Source organism: Crinia signifera, chromosome 3, assembly GCF_055691185.1.
Source record: "Crinia signifera chromosome 3, ASM5569118v1, whole genome shotgun sequence".
Lineage (NCBI taxonomy): Eukaryota > Metazoa > Chordata > Amphibia > Anura > Myobatrachidae > Crinia > Crinia signifera.
In genome coordinates this window covers 138,559,905-138,574,685 of record NC_139219.1, presented here as the reverse complement: position 1 = coordinate 138,574,685, position 14,781 = coordinate 138,559,905, and positions in this window count along the sequence as shown.

Sequence of the window (14,781 nt, the reverse complement as noted above, 5' to 3'; positions counted from 1 at the left end):
AATTCTGACTTTGAGCTCAAGTGGTTCTTATGATGTTTTTATAATCTTTTCAATTCCTTTAATATATGATATTATGTGATACCTTTTTAAAAAAAATGTTCTTAAAATTTGTATATGTTTTTTAAAATGTATGGTAACCTTGTTTTTATTTGTATTTATTCTCTCATGCACTTTACGATGGATTCCCATATATTGGTGTATATATATACCTGATCGGATAAGCACTTCCTGGTATATGGAACGCAGGAAGTGACAAATGGAACGCATATCACTAAAAGCATAGTGCAACTTCCGAGAAAGATACACATGATCCGGGAGGGTTGCCATGAGAACCGGAGTGAACTACAGAAAACACGTCACATCCGGGAGAATTGCCATGAGAACCGCAGTATAACACACGAAGAAAGACGGAACGTCACTTCCGGTATAATATCGGAAAGCAAAGGAACGTCATTTCCGGCAGATACGTCACCAGGACTACTGCCTTGCCGTGATCTCTTAGGAGACGGAGCATAACTTCCGGGAGTCGCGTATAGACGCGATCTCCCAGGCAACTATGAGGGCGGGAATTTAGGAAAGGAATGATGGGTAATTTATGTGATTAAGGAGGGGATAAATAGCAAGTTTGGCATTAGTGACTTAATGCCTATGATGAAGGACAACACGTCCGAAAGCGCTAAGGCTACAAGTCACTGGACCCATATCTGAGGAACGGAGTTACCAGCTAGGACTACAAGTAAGGAGTCACAGCTTGGACTGTCAGTTACCGGGACTGTAACCAGGCTGTCTCCTTATACCAACACTTGGACATCCTGACAGGGGACTCTGCAGATTGGCTCTAACCATATATATGGTGATATGCGATTTTTTTATATATGAAATGTGAGTGTAATTGCCCAATAAAATGTTTTTTTTTTTTTTTTTATTTACACAGCAGTATTGCACTATGGATATTTGTCTTTGAGATCTTACAGAGTCTATACGGAAGGAAGCTACACTCTGCAATATCCACATATGGTGGACTTATATGCGATCTTAAAAATCTGAAATTGTGAGTGTGAAATTAAAACCAGCAATTACAACTATGGTGTATAGACGATATTGCACTATCATTATTTTTTGAAGTTTACAGACCCAGTATATGAACCTCGAGAATCATATTTTGAAAGCCTTTCATTGGAAGGGAAAAGGAAAGTTACATTTACATTTCTGGTGGATGTGAACATCTGGTGGCGCTATTTGAGAGCACAACCCCTTTCTTTTGCATGTGAACCTATGCAGGTCAACCGCTTCAAATTGACTCCAGCCGATCGTAAACGTCGTCATGATGAGCTCCTTTGTCTCTATAATGCTGATCCCCAGCATGCTGTCGATTCCTGTCCTAAGAAGCCGGGAAATGCCAGAACCTAACCTGTAACAAAGACTGTATTCTCTAAGTTTCTCTAAAAGTTAAACATCAGTTCAGACAGTTGCCAGCTCTTCTCGACTCAGGAGCAGCAGATAGTTTCATCACCACTGATGTTGTCAAACGTTGGCGTCTGCCTACTATCCCCCTCCAGTGTCCAGTATAGCTTAACGCTGTGGATGGGAGTCGCATATTAGGAGAGACTGTCACTTTAAAAACTCAACCATTAACGTTACAAATTGGACTGCTACATGTTGAAAAAATACAGTTCTTTGTCATTCCCAAATCCTTCTACCCAATCGTTTTGGGTCTCCCCTGGCTACGTTGGAGGATAGAAACCAGTGACGTGCGGTGAGGTTAGTGGCAGGTGAGGCACTCGCTTTTGCAAAGTGGGAACGAGTCCTGCCAGTGCCGTAACTAGACATTTTGGTGCCCCTGTGCCAGGAAGGGAATTGGTGCCCCCCCATACTGAAAACAGGGAGTGTGTTTACCAAAGTTTTACTGGTGTGGCTTCATGATAAAAGGGACATGGCCACATAATAATACCAATAACACCGTAATGCTCCTTACAGCTTATGTCCATATCACATTATGCCATACACTGTAATGCCCATATCACATTATGCTCCATACAATAATGCCCTAATCACATTATATCACACACTGTATTGTCGCAATATGCTGCACACCATAATGTCCATATCATATTATGCCACACATTGTAATGCTCATAGCACTTTAGGCCACACCTGCTATTAAAGCCGGGGAGGAGAGCGACGCCTGTAGAGGTGCCGTAACCAGCAGATATGGGCAACAGCTTGTGAGCCAGTCGGAACTCGGGGTCCACCGGCCAATCGCTAACTGTGGCTGCTGGTCCGTGAGCTCTGATAGGCTGGTGGCCTGCACCACATTTAAAAATATACACCGCTCTCAGCATAGGAGCAGAGCAGCAGGGATCGGTGGTGGTGAGCAGCGGGAGGGAAGATCCCTATTGATGATATATAGATATATACACCCAAAAACATGCATTGTATTACAATTTTGTGTATAGCACCCCCTACAAACAAAACCTCACACCTTATGCCTATAACCCCCCCTTATATAATTATACTTACTTATTACCTCCTCCCCACGCCACACCTATATTTTTTCCCATACCAAAAAAAAACCTTCTATCTATCACCCTTCCCCTGCAAATATATTGTGAGATGTAGAGGCGTAGCTGGCTGAGGTTAGGCAGTCAGCAGGGGATAGCTGTGCCACCGCTGAGATCCTGTTTATGCCGGGTCAGCTCCCTCACCTCTCTGTCAACAGTCATGACAGAGGCTGCAGGCATGCGGAGCCCCGTCACCCTGGCTGCTGGTGCTTGTAGGTGGCAGGATGAGCCAGAGCTAAGAGAACAAGAAGCAGGGACCAACAGGGAGGGAGGGGAAGGGTGGCTGTCTGCTTAATGTGCTGCTGGCGGCCACTGCTCCTTTCTATGTGACAGAGTCAAACAAGGGAGAGAAGGGAAGGATGGGTGCTGCAGTGTTCCATGGTGCTGCTGTCTGTCACATAGCGCGGCAGCTACCAGCACCACCAGAGCCGGCTCTAGCCAATCTGGTGCCCTAGGCAAAATTTTGGCTGGTGCCCCCAGTACACATTCTTACCACCAAGCTTAGAGGTCAATCCAATTATGTGTGTGCAAGTGACCCTGTGTGTTGCACTTACGAACCAATGACTTGTGGAATTTTGTATGCAGCCCCATAGGGAAGCGAGCAGAACTCTGTGCATCATGAATTAAAGTTTACACCCCATGACAGCAGCATCCTTCACAGGGAGATATACATTTATTCCACACAGCAGAGCACCCCAGGTTCTCCCATTACAGAATCCCTCTCCTCTCACAGCACAGTACCCATCACCCCTCTCCCAATGGTGACAGCTGTGGTAGCTCATCCACACCTGTGTGTGCAGGGCTGGCCCTATGTCTACTAGCACCATGTTCAAGAAATATCGGAACACCTCCCTCCAATTCAACAACATCCATAATTAATAGCATGCATAAAAACACACCGGGGCTGATACCAAGCGAGACACACTGTTGATTTCAGACGCAGTGTTGCGTCACTGTGGTTATTATGGCCAGAGTGCCGCTGCTTGTTGAACCTTACTTTTGTCAGGACCCAACTAAAGCTTTGCTAAATAAAACTGAAACATTGACTGATGTAGGTGCTAGTCGCCTGTCTTTACTTGATCTACCACTATATCCTTCTGAGTGCCGCCCATCAGCCATATCTCTATGTTGGCTGGGCCATCGTCCCGAGGAGGCATTGTGAATCAATTGGGATTGAGTGGCATCTCCATACCTCCCAACATGACCCTCTCCAGGAGGGACACCATGCTCTGTTCCTCGACTTTCCTCTTAATTGAGGGTTACTATCACCTGTGTTGAAGCACCTTTCTGAGCAATTGACCTGTTTAAAACAGGTGGTGGCAACCATAAATTAAGAGGGAAGTCCAGAAAAAGAGCATTGTGTCCCTCCTGGAGAGGGTCATGTTGGGAGGTATGCAGCTCACTTCCTTGTGTGTGTATTTATGTCCAATATAGTATTCAAAAGTCATAGCTCTGTTATAGCAAATACATATGGCCTATGGAAAACAAGTGGGATATCGACAGTCACCCATACATATTGGCTAAAAGGTACAAGGTTAGTCAACAATACCATTTCAGTGGTTTCCACACCTTCATCTTGGACTGCACAAAGTCAAATAAATCAGGTTAGCTATAAAAGTACTCAGGTTTAGCACACTGATGGGAACACCTGGCCAATGCTTGCATGAAGAACTAATGAGTAGGCCAGACCCACACTAAACAACAGACCAGATCCCTTAATAAGGGCAGACAATTAAGCATACCTGCAGACTATAGTATATGATCATGTTCTGCCGCCCGCCACCTTGCCTGGGTGGAACGCAGCGTAATGTGTCGCGTCACCTGGCATCTTTGCGCACCAGTCTCACATCCGGAAATAAGTGGAGAACAGTGCACAATGCCACACAATTTTTTTTTTTAGGCATCTAGATCTTAGACAGTGTCCAGAACTAGATGTCTAGATCTAGACACCTTAAAAAAAAAAATCTAAAAATATGTGTCGACCTTCGGCCGGTTGACCTAAGGATCATGTCGACCTTCTGCCTGTCGACCTTTCGTGTGCCAACCTAATGACCGCATCTCGTCTGCAGAAGTCAGACTACACAAGATTCATGGGATAAGGACAGGGGCGAAATGTGTGTGTGTGTATATGAGGCTATGGGTCAGCAAGTGAGGGCATAAAATAAATGAGGCTGTGGGACAGTGTCTGTGCATGAGCAGCGTGTGTGTGTGCCATTATGGGGTATTATGTGTATGAGGCTAAGGGGTAGTGTGCGGCTATTGGGGCAGTGTCTGTGTGCGGCTATGGGGGCAGCGTGTGTGTGCGGCTATGGGGACAGCATGCGTGTGCGGCTATGGGGGCAGCGTGCGTGTGTGGCTATGGGAGCAGTGTGTGGCTATGGGGCAGCGTGCATGTGTGGCTATAGGGGCAGCGTACATGCGAGTGCTTCTATGGGGGCAGCATGCGTGTGCAGCTAAGGGGGCCGCGTGCGCATGCGGCTTTGGCGGCAGCGTGCGTGTGTGGCTATGGGCCATTGTGCGTGTTTGGCTGTGGGGGCAGCGTGTGTTTACGGCTATGGGGGCAGCGTGCATGTGCGGCTATGGGGGCAGCGTGCGTGTGTGGCTATGGGAGCAGTGTGTGGCTATGGGGGCAGCGTGCGTGTGCGTCTATGAGGGCAGCGTGCATGTGAGGCTATAGGGGCAGCGTATGTGTGAGTGCTTCTATGGGGGCAGCATGCGTGTGCAGCTAAGGGGGCCGCATGCGCATGCGGCTTTGGCGGCAGCGTGCGTGTGTGGCTATGGGCCATTGTGCGTGTTTGGCTGTGGGGGCAGCGTGTGTTTACGGCTATGGGGGCAGCGTGCGTGTACGTCTATGGGGGCAGTGTGGTTGTGCAGCTGAGAGGCTATGGTGGAAGTGATGGGGAGAGGGGGGAGTGAAGGCAAAGGAAATTGGTCTAGAATCGGGTCATGGGTGGGCGGGGCTTCGGGCATATTAGCAATGTATTTTATATTGACCCCTTCCCTACGGCACTGACTGAGCTGACCAGCAGCACTCCCCTGTCTCGCAGTTACATCCTCTAGTCGTGCAGGGGGATCTGGTGCAGGGGGATCTGCGGGCCTTGTAGTTGGCTCAGGTCCCATAACTGCTGCTGCACCCCACCTTGGGAGTTACAGCACTGGATATGTTAGTGGGAGCCGGACCAGACAGCCTCTTTCCACAATATACCTGTTTCCTATGGGCAGAGGAGCCTCTGCATAATCCCTCCAAAAGCAGCCTAAGGTCAGTTTAGCTGTGTGAGCCGCACTGCCGGTGGCTGCCCAGCTAGGAGCAGCATGATTATTATTGGCAGCTAGCAGTGCCTCTGCTCTGCAGTAGCTACGGCGCTCCCCCCTCCACCATGTACCTAAACTACTCACTGCGCTGGTGGCTACCCCGATCTCAGCTGAGGCAGGCAGCGCGATCGGATGCCCCAACAATGTAAAAATGAGCCACCCCTAGGCATGGCAAATGCCTAGTTTGCCTATGCCTAGGGCTGGCTCTGAGCAGTGAGCACCACATGTCCCTGCACTGCAGACTTAGTGACAGCGGATACAGGCTGTCAATGTGTGACAGTCTGATCCGCTGTCCTATCACATCTGTCTCAGTGACAGGGGCGTGCTTTGTATGTGGGCTGAAGGCACATTCCTGTCACTGAGGCAGAGGAGTAGGTGCCGCTTCCCTGTTACTTTGCAATGGGCTTTTCAGCCTCTTTTTGTCCCCGCAATTTAGCCCCGCCCCTGCTGCTGACCATTTTGAATTGTCAGCAGGAGGCACAGCTCCCGATGCCTCCCAGTAATCCCACACAGCAACTCACCCCATAGATTATTTAAACAAAATACTAATTAGATATTTATTACACAGTGTGTAGTATAAATATCATCATTGTATTTTTTTTTTATGATTTATGACAGGTGAGGCTCTGCCTCCCCTGCCTCCCCTGACTGCACGTCTCTGATAGAAACCACCCAAAATTGCTGTTAAATCCACTAATGGAGTTGAAGTAATGTATACCAATATATGAAGAGAATTTTTTTAAAACATAACTAGTCTAGAGGGAATCTCCCTTGCATATATGATTCAGGCAGCGTGAAAGGGAGTTGCCAATTCCCAGTGTAGAAACAAAGTAAATAAAGTATATGGATACGCACGCTAGAAACAATGTAAAAATCAAAAGTTTAGGAATTTATTAAACAAATATATTTCACTGGCCAATGATACTAAACAGTATTAAAAACAGATATAATATTAATAACTGATTGGCTCTCTTGTAAAAACAGCCTTTAGCTTGTTAATATACACTCTCCTAGGATGGTCTAGATCCAAGTGTAATTTCATGAGTATTGTCAATCATGCATCAACATTTATGCTTTCTTGGGACAGAGAAAAAAAAAAAAACTGTCCCCTAAAAAAAAGAAAAAAAGTTCTTTAATGCCCGCTGCCTGGCCAGACACAGTTTAAAATAAGAAGAGGACGGATTCTAGTTTTATGTGGCTGCTGACTGACCAGCTACTGTTAGTGTAGTGCTGGGTTGTAATATTGCAGTACTTGTTTTTTTTGCAGGCAGGTTAGGGATCGTATTCTGGAGCTCCAGAAAGGAATGGTGAGAGCAGCATAGAGTCATATGACGCGTTTCTCCGCCTCCTGTAAGGTGTCAGCGGCTTCATCAGATAGTGGGATGCTGTCCCAGAATTTGTTGAAATAAGTAGCGTTTGTAATTATCTTACGCGTGCTTGTCTCAGTTGTGCTTCAGTCCCCCGGGGCGCTTTCAACCAATCATTGTGGGGGTTTTGTCAGATTCTGACCAATCAATGTTCCGTCCTTTGGTGATGATGCGGTTAAGGTAATGCTAACGCCCATTGCGTTCCAAGCCTCACTGTGGTGGCTGTCTATGATGCGTCCTTCCGCCTTTCACGTTCCAGCATTTGTTTCGGCCTCCGCATATGATGCAAGTGGGGGGCAGGAGCTTTGTTCAATTTGTTCACACTCCTATGCATGAAGCATGTCTCGCCCACAACAATAGAGCAGGTGGGCCGGGTTATAGGCCAAGCCCCCCCGTCAATTTCTATAGGCTTCACCATGCAGCTCCACCACTTATACTTGCAAGCTTCACTGCTGTGCACAAGTTTATTCCATGGCCAAATTGCTCCTCCATCACTCTTCCAACAAATAAACGTTTCAATATATGAACCGGTGAGTGAGTTCACAGTGAGTCTCAGAGGATATGAATATAAGTTAGATGTTTATATTCGAGGTTCCGTCTGCCATTTTGATTGTGGGCAGACATGCCCTTAGTTATAGGATCCAAGGTGACAGAAATGACAGAAATATTCTGTTTATTCTCATTTATTAGCGACCCCACAGTGAGGCTCGTGGGATACTTGAACACAGCATCACAAATATTAATTTGGAACAGCATCTCAAATGATAGATAGACTGAATAGAATTTAAGCTACAGTTAATATATGTAAAGGTACATTATTAGATACATGTATGATTTATACACAACAAGGGAAAAGAAGAGAAGAAGAAAAAAAAGTTTTTTTAAGATACAATCTATATATATACAAGACGACCTATAGAGAGGAGACCGAAACCAAGAAAAATCTCCATATAGACCTAAAACACCTAACACTGTATGGTTAAACTATTAGGAGGATATTTTATTCTCTTATGTACAGAAGACTAGTGTGTCACCTGTGTGTATCCTGTTGACCCAAACAGAACCCAGATGGACCTCTGGTGTAATGTGGGTGACAGGAAAACATGGCATGTGCTGATGTCAAAAAGTATACTATACACAATAGAGCAAGGTATGGCAGAAGGAGAGCTCAGAAAGAGGCACAGACATCCACAGATAAGCTTATTTCTACTCATTTATTCATATACATATATATATATATATGTATATATATATAAGTATATATATAAGTATCAATATAGTCCATGAGAGCATACACTCTGCATGAATATATGCAGGAGGATATCTTCAAAGGGATATCCCTGTTCTTTAAAAGATTCTAATAAGATGTTGGCTTGTCTCTCAAATGCCTCAGTAGTAGAACAATTGCGCTTTATACGAATCAGTTGTCCTTTGGGTATATTTGATACCCAAGTTCTTGCATGTGTACTATGAAAATTTAAATACCTGTTCTGGTCAACGGGTTTAGTGTATGTCTCTGTGGTTAAGGAGCCATCCTTAATTTGGAGCGCGACATCAAGGAAACTGATAGAGTGTGCACTATGCGTCGAAGTGAGAGTAAGGCAAAAATTATTAGTGTTTAAATAATTGAATGTGGTAAGAGAGGTGTCATCCCCGTCCCCTGGCTACGTACCCATAATCCCAGTATCGGTTGGGTAACGTCCCGGGTTCAAGTGTAGGGTGCCACCTGTACCAAATCTTGTCTCAAATCTATGGCACCTACACGTCAAGTCTCCCTTCAGATTCCAGAAGGGTTACCTACCCCATATCAATGTATTTTGTAAGAAGGCTACTGACAAATTACCTCCTCATTGTCCATGGGTCTTCTCTATCGAGCTGATACCAGGAAAAAACCCTCCTCGGGGTCGTACTTACCCTTTGTCGTTGCCAAAGGGTTCATCCGCCCTTCATCTTCACCTGCCGGAGCTGGTTTCTTTTTTGTCAAGAAAAAGGATGGAGGGTTACGGCCTTGCATCGACTATCGAGGATTAAACGAAATTACCATCAAAAATCGTTACTCACTGCAACTCATCACAGAACTTTTTGACAGAAAAGGGGCAACCATCTTTTCGAAATTAGATCTCCGCTGAGCCTACAATCTCATTCGCATTCATGAGGGAGATGAGTGGAAGACCGCCTTTAATACAAGAGATGGACACTATGAATGTCTAAGTAATGCCCCAGCGGTTTTTCAGACCTACATGAACGAACTGTTTCGTGATCTGCTGTACAAACATGTGGTGGTTTACCTCGACGATATCCTGATATTCGCCAATAGTCTTCAAAAACATCGAGAAATTGTCAGAGAAGTGCTCTTTCGCCTCAGAAAGAATTTCCTTTTCTGAAAACTGAAAAAATGTATTTTTGAGGTCCCATCCATACCCTTCTTAGGGTACATTGTATCTGGATCCGGTCTGGAAATGGATCCAGCTAAAGTGGAAGCAATCCAGTCGTGGCCTCGTCCTCATACTCTCCGAGGGGTCCAAAGGTTCCTCGGATTTGCAAATTATTATAGAAAATTCATCAAAGGTTTTTCTACTATTGTTGCTCCAATAACTGCTCTTACTCGCAAAGGTGCCAAACCCTCCAAATGGGATTCTGAGGCTTCTAATGCCTTTTTGCTACTCAAAGAAAAATTCATTTCTGCACCAGTTTTGGCTCAACCAGATGTCAGTCTGCCCTTCACTCTGGAGGTCGACGCCTCTGCCATCGGCGTGGGAGCAGTGCTTTCCCAGACTAAAGGAGCCCATACACGCTCCGATTCCCGGCGGTGCGATGTGTGCTTTGAGGTCGGTGCTCCCGCGGCACCTCATCGCACAGTACAAAAAGTATGTGCTGCACATACTTTTTGTACTTGCTTTTCATCACACCGCATTGCATTTCATGCACAAGGCATGCAATGTGATATGATGGATGCTATTTTTGCCCAGAACACACGCCGGGATCGGAGCGTGTATGGGCACCTTAAGACTGATGGACAGTTGCATCCATGTGGTTTCTTCTTCTCTAAGAAATTTTCCTCGGCTGATCAGAACTACGCCATAGGGGACCAGGAACTGTTAGCTATCAAAATGGCCTTGGAGGAGTGGCGGTATCTACTTGAGGGGGCAACTCATGTTATCAATGTTATCACTGATCACAAAAAATTGCTTTATTTAAAAAATGCTCAATGTCTCAATCCTCGTCAAGCCAGATGGGCATTGTTCTTTTCCAGATTTAATTTCAAAATGTCTTTTTCTCCTGGAGTGAAGAATCGTAAGGCAGATGCTTTGTCTAGGTCGTGGGAATCTGAGGAGGAGTCTAAATCCTATGAAGGAAGTCCAATTATTGATCCTCTCGCTTTTGCTGCAACAACTGTACAAGTGCCAGTTCCTCCAGGTAAAACCTTTATTAAACCTAGTTATAGGAAGCAGATTCTGCGTTGGGCCCATGATTTCATGTTCTCCTGTCACCCAGGGGTTCAGAAGACCTATGAATTCCTTTCTCGACGGTATTGGTGGCCTGCTCTAAAGAAAGATGTTCAGGAATACATTGCTTCCTGTCCTCATTGTGCCCAACATAAATCTTCCAATTTAGCTTCAGTAGGTCCATTGAGGCCACTTTCCATTCCAAAGAGGCCTTGGACTCACTTGTCAATGGACTTTATTACCGACCTTCCATCATCTGATGGTTATACCACCATATGGGTCGTCATAGACAGATTTTCTAAAATGGCTCACTTCATACATCTACGGGGTTTACCTTCAGCTTCGAAGTTAGCAAACCTTTTCATCAAAGAGATCTTCCGAACCCACGGGCTACCTGAAGAAATCGTGTCAGATCGAGGTGTACAATTTGTTGCAAAATTCTGGCGAGCTTAATGTAAAGTTCTTAAAATTCAACTTAATTTTAGTACAGCCTACCATCCGCAATCTAATGGCCAGACGGAGAGAGTCAACCAGGATGTAGAGACTTTTCTTCGTTTGTATGTTTCCTCCTCCCAAGATGACTGGGTTGAGGTGTTACCATGGGCCGAATTTGGGCATAACGACCAGTACAATTTGTCTTCTTCTTCTATTCCTTTCTTTGTTAACTATGGCTTCCATCCTAGGGTTCCTGACTTCCAGCGGCTACCTTTAACATCTGTGCCAGCGGTAGCTTTAACCCTCCAGCAACTTCGCCAACATTGGAAGAAAGTCAGGAAATCATTGACCAAAGCTTCACAGAAGTATAAAAAGTTTGCTGACAGAAGAAGAAGAGCTGCTCCCACTTTGAGAGTGGGTGACAAGGTATGGCTGTCTACTCGTAACCTTCGTCTTCATGTTCCTTCAATGAAATTTGCACCTCGTTGTCACAAAAGTGACAGACAGAGGAAGAACATATACAGGTTTTTTGGGGCACACTTTATAAATGATAATTGAACAATCTAAAACATAACTTGTATTAAGTAATTTATGCTAAAAAGTTGGTAGGCATATTAGCATTAATTGTTGAAATGCAAAATGCAAAATAAAGAGAAATCAATGAAGAAAATTCATAAAATCGAAAGGCTTGGCCTTTTTGTTTTCAGTTGTTGTGCTGAGCATTTTTGGGAGCACCACCAACCAGACACCACTAATCGACTGAGTATCAGTGGTAACTATGTTGGTATAATTAATTTGATGTACGTTATATTCAATTTATCTCCTTTCCAGTGCCATTCGCAACCCATATTGTATAAATACTCCCCCCCCCCCCCCCCTGTAACCCCTCTCCTGCATTTCGCAGACTCCCACTCCTGCGTTTCACGGATCCCCCTGTGACACCCCCTCCCATGTTTTGTGCCCAGGTGAAAAATTTTCAGAAGAGGATTTCCAGAGAGGGCCGGAAGAAAGCACGGAGATGGACACTTAGGTGACCAGTATATGCCGGGTCAATTAAAGTATTATAGATAGACCACATGTATATAAATAATAATAATAAATATATGTATGTGTCCACGTACATCTTGGTTTTACTGCACCATGTATGGCACAATATGGCACACCTTGGACTCTGCAAAAGTCACACTTTGTGATTTTTCTAAAAATTTGCTTCTCTAATCTATTACTTTATACAATTTCTACTGCTTCAGACATTTTTTAGACTCTATCTACTTGCTACATTTGGAAAAACAGCTAAGCCGTGTTTTACATGTTGTGACAAATTGAGAAAAAAAGCCAAGATGTATGTGGGATGTATATATATATGTGGGAGACGCACACTTCCAATGTATAGTAACGGGGTGCAGGGGCAGTACAATAATAGTGGAAGCCCAACAGAAAAGGACGAATGTCCCTCTGATCGACAGGAAAAGCACACCCTTTTTATGAATAGCAAAAAGAATTTATTGAAGCATGATGTCAAAGTATAGCAAAAAAGCCAATATACTCAACAGTTACTGGCAGCAGGCTGAAGACAACATCATAGCAATATGCAGAGGTAGCCCTGGCTGGCCGTTTTTGTAGTCATCTACCTTCTTCAAAGGGCCCGTAATGTCCTGAAGATGGGCTTGGCCCAAAACGGCCTAGACATAACGTAGTAAAGTTTGTTTGAGTTTTGACACCAGACCCGGAGTGACGCTTGTTTGTTATTTCCTGCATGTGGGGGGACACCAACCCTCTAAGCGGGCACCCGGGCAAGTATCTGTAAGCTGAACTTGTCAGCACAGGAGTTGCCGGACTACAAGGATAGTAAATATATATATATATATATATATAGAGGTGGACCGAAATGTTGATGCCTGTAATCTGCCATGCTGCCTGATTAAACCCTTTGTGTTGCATCAAAAGACTGGTGAGTGACTCCGCTATCTGCTAACTATACATTGAGTGGACTGCTTGCTAGCCTACTTAATGGAGTGTCACCCCAGCAATTTGCCTTTTCTGATGAGAGTGCCAGTATAAATGGACTAATTATATATATATATATATATATATATATATATATATATATATATAGAGAGATGTAGAGGTGGGATGGCGGCACTCGCAATAAATCACACAAGGCAGGATTAAACCAACGTTTCGTGGCTATCGATGCCACTTTATCAAGGTGCCAAGAACAAAAATACAGTGAAAACAACTTACCTAAATAGACCAGGTTCCCGCTCATGAGGCACGGCGTCCTTCCCCGCAGCGTCTAACCGTGACGTCACGCGCTTCCGGCAGCGCCGCGCATCACTGGAGGAAGACCGGTCACATGATCTAAACATAAAAAATGTAAACAAAGAAAGTGTCAAAAATAGAAATAAGGGTGCATACTGTGGCTAGATACAGACAAAGTCAGCGTATGACATAGAAAAGGCAACATAGATGCCGACATATTATAACTGTAAAAGCATCAATAAGCTATAACATGAAAAAAGCAGCGATTAAAATGTACATATATAACAACAGCACTGCCATATATACTAAGTTAAAGAAAAGGTCATATAAATAGATTGAAAATGCTTGATGGCAACCAAAGCTATAAAAAACATGTTAGACCAAGGTTCTCATTCAACCCGCGGGGTGCTAGTGTGTTAAGCAAAAAAATCCAACGGCTCTCTGTCTGTAAAAGAATAAGAGAGCGGTCACCTCCGCGGGCTAAAGGGGGTACATGGTCTATGATCCTGTAACGGAGTGAGGTTAAAGAATGTCGTGCCTCGACGAAGTGTTTACTGACGGGGTGCTCCCCGTGACCAGCTGCAAGGGCGATTTTAATATTAGATCTATGAGCCGCTGCACGCTCCTTGAAGGCCCTGTCAGTCTTGCCGACATACTGTCGACCACAGGGACAACTCAAAAGATATATAACGAATTTGGAGTGGCAGCTCACACGATGTTTGATGAAAAATTTCCGTCCTGAAGAGGAATGAAAAAATGTATCGCCGGGTATCATATAACTGCAGGTAGTACACCCGCAGCATCGATAACAGCCGGGTTTTGGAGTTCCCAAAAAGGTGGGTTCCCGGGGAGGTGGATAGCAGATGTTATTTTTAATTAAATAATCCCTAAGGTTTTTACCCCGTTTATAAGCACTCATAAGGGTTTTATTCTTGAGGTCGGGTAAAGAGGGATCGGAGGTAATGATAGGCCAATATTTTTTAGATACCTGTCGTATCTGATTGCTTTTGTCATGGAAGGAATTTACCCATATTAGCCTATTTTCTTTGGTGTTCTGTTTATGATTGGAAGAAGGCGTGAGAGCCTGCTCACGAGTTAGTGACAGGACTTTAGCCTTGGCCTGAAGAAGATCGACATGTGCATAACCACGTTGAAGGAATTTATTTATCATGGTGTCAAGGGTCTGTTCCAGATCCAGGGGATCGCTGGCAATGCGGCGAACCCGGAGCATCTGGGAAAACGGCAGTCCTTTCTTTAAAGGGACAGGGTGATGGCTGGAGGCCAAAAGTGTGGTATTCCTGTCTGTACTCTTGACATGAAGCGAAGTCATGATGGTATTGTCAATTAGCTTGATGCTAACGTCCAAGTAATGAACTTCATTACAATCAATAGTAAAGG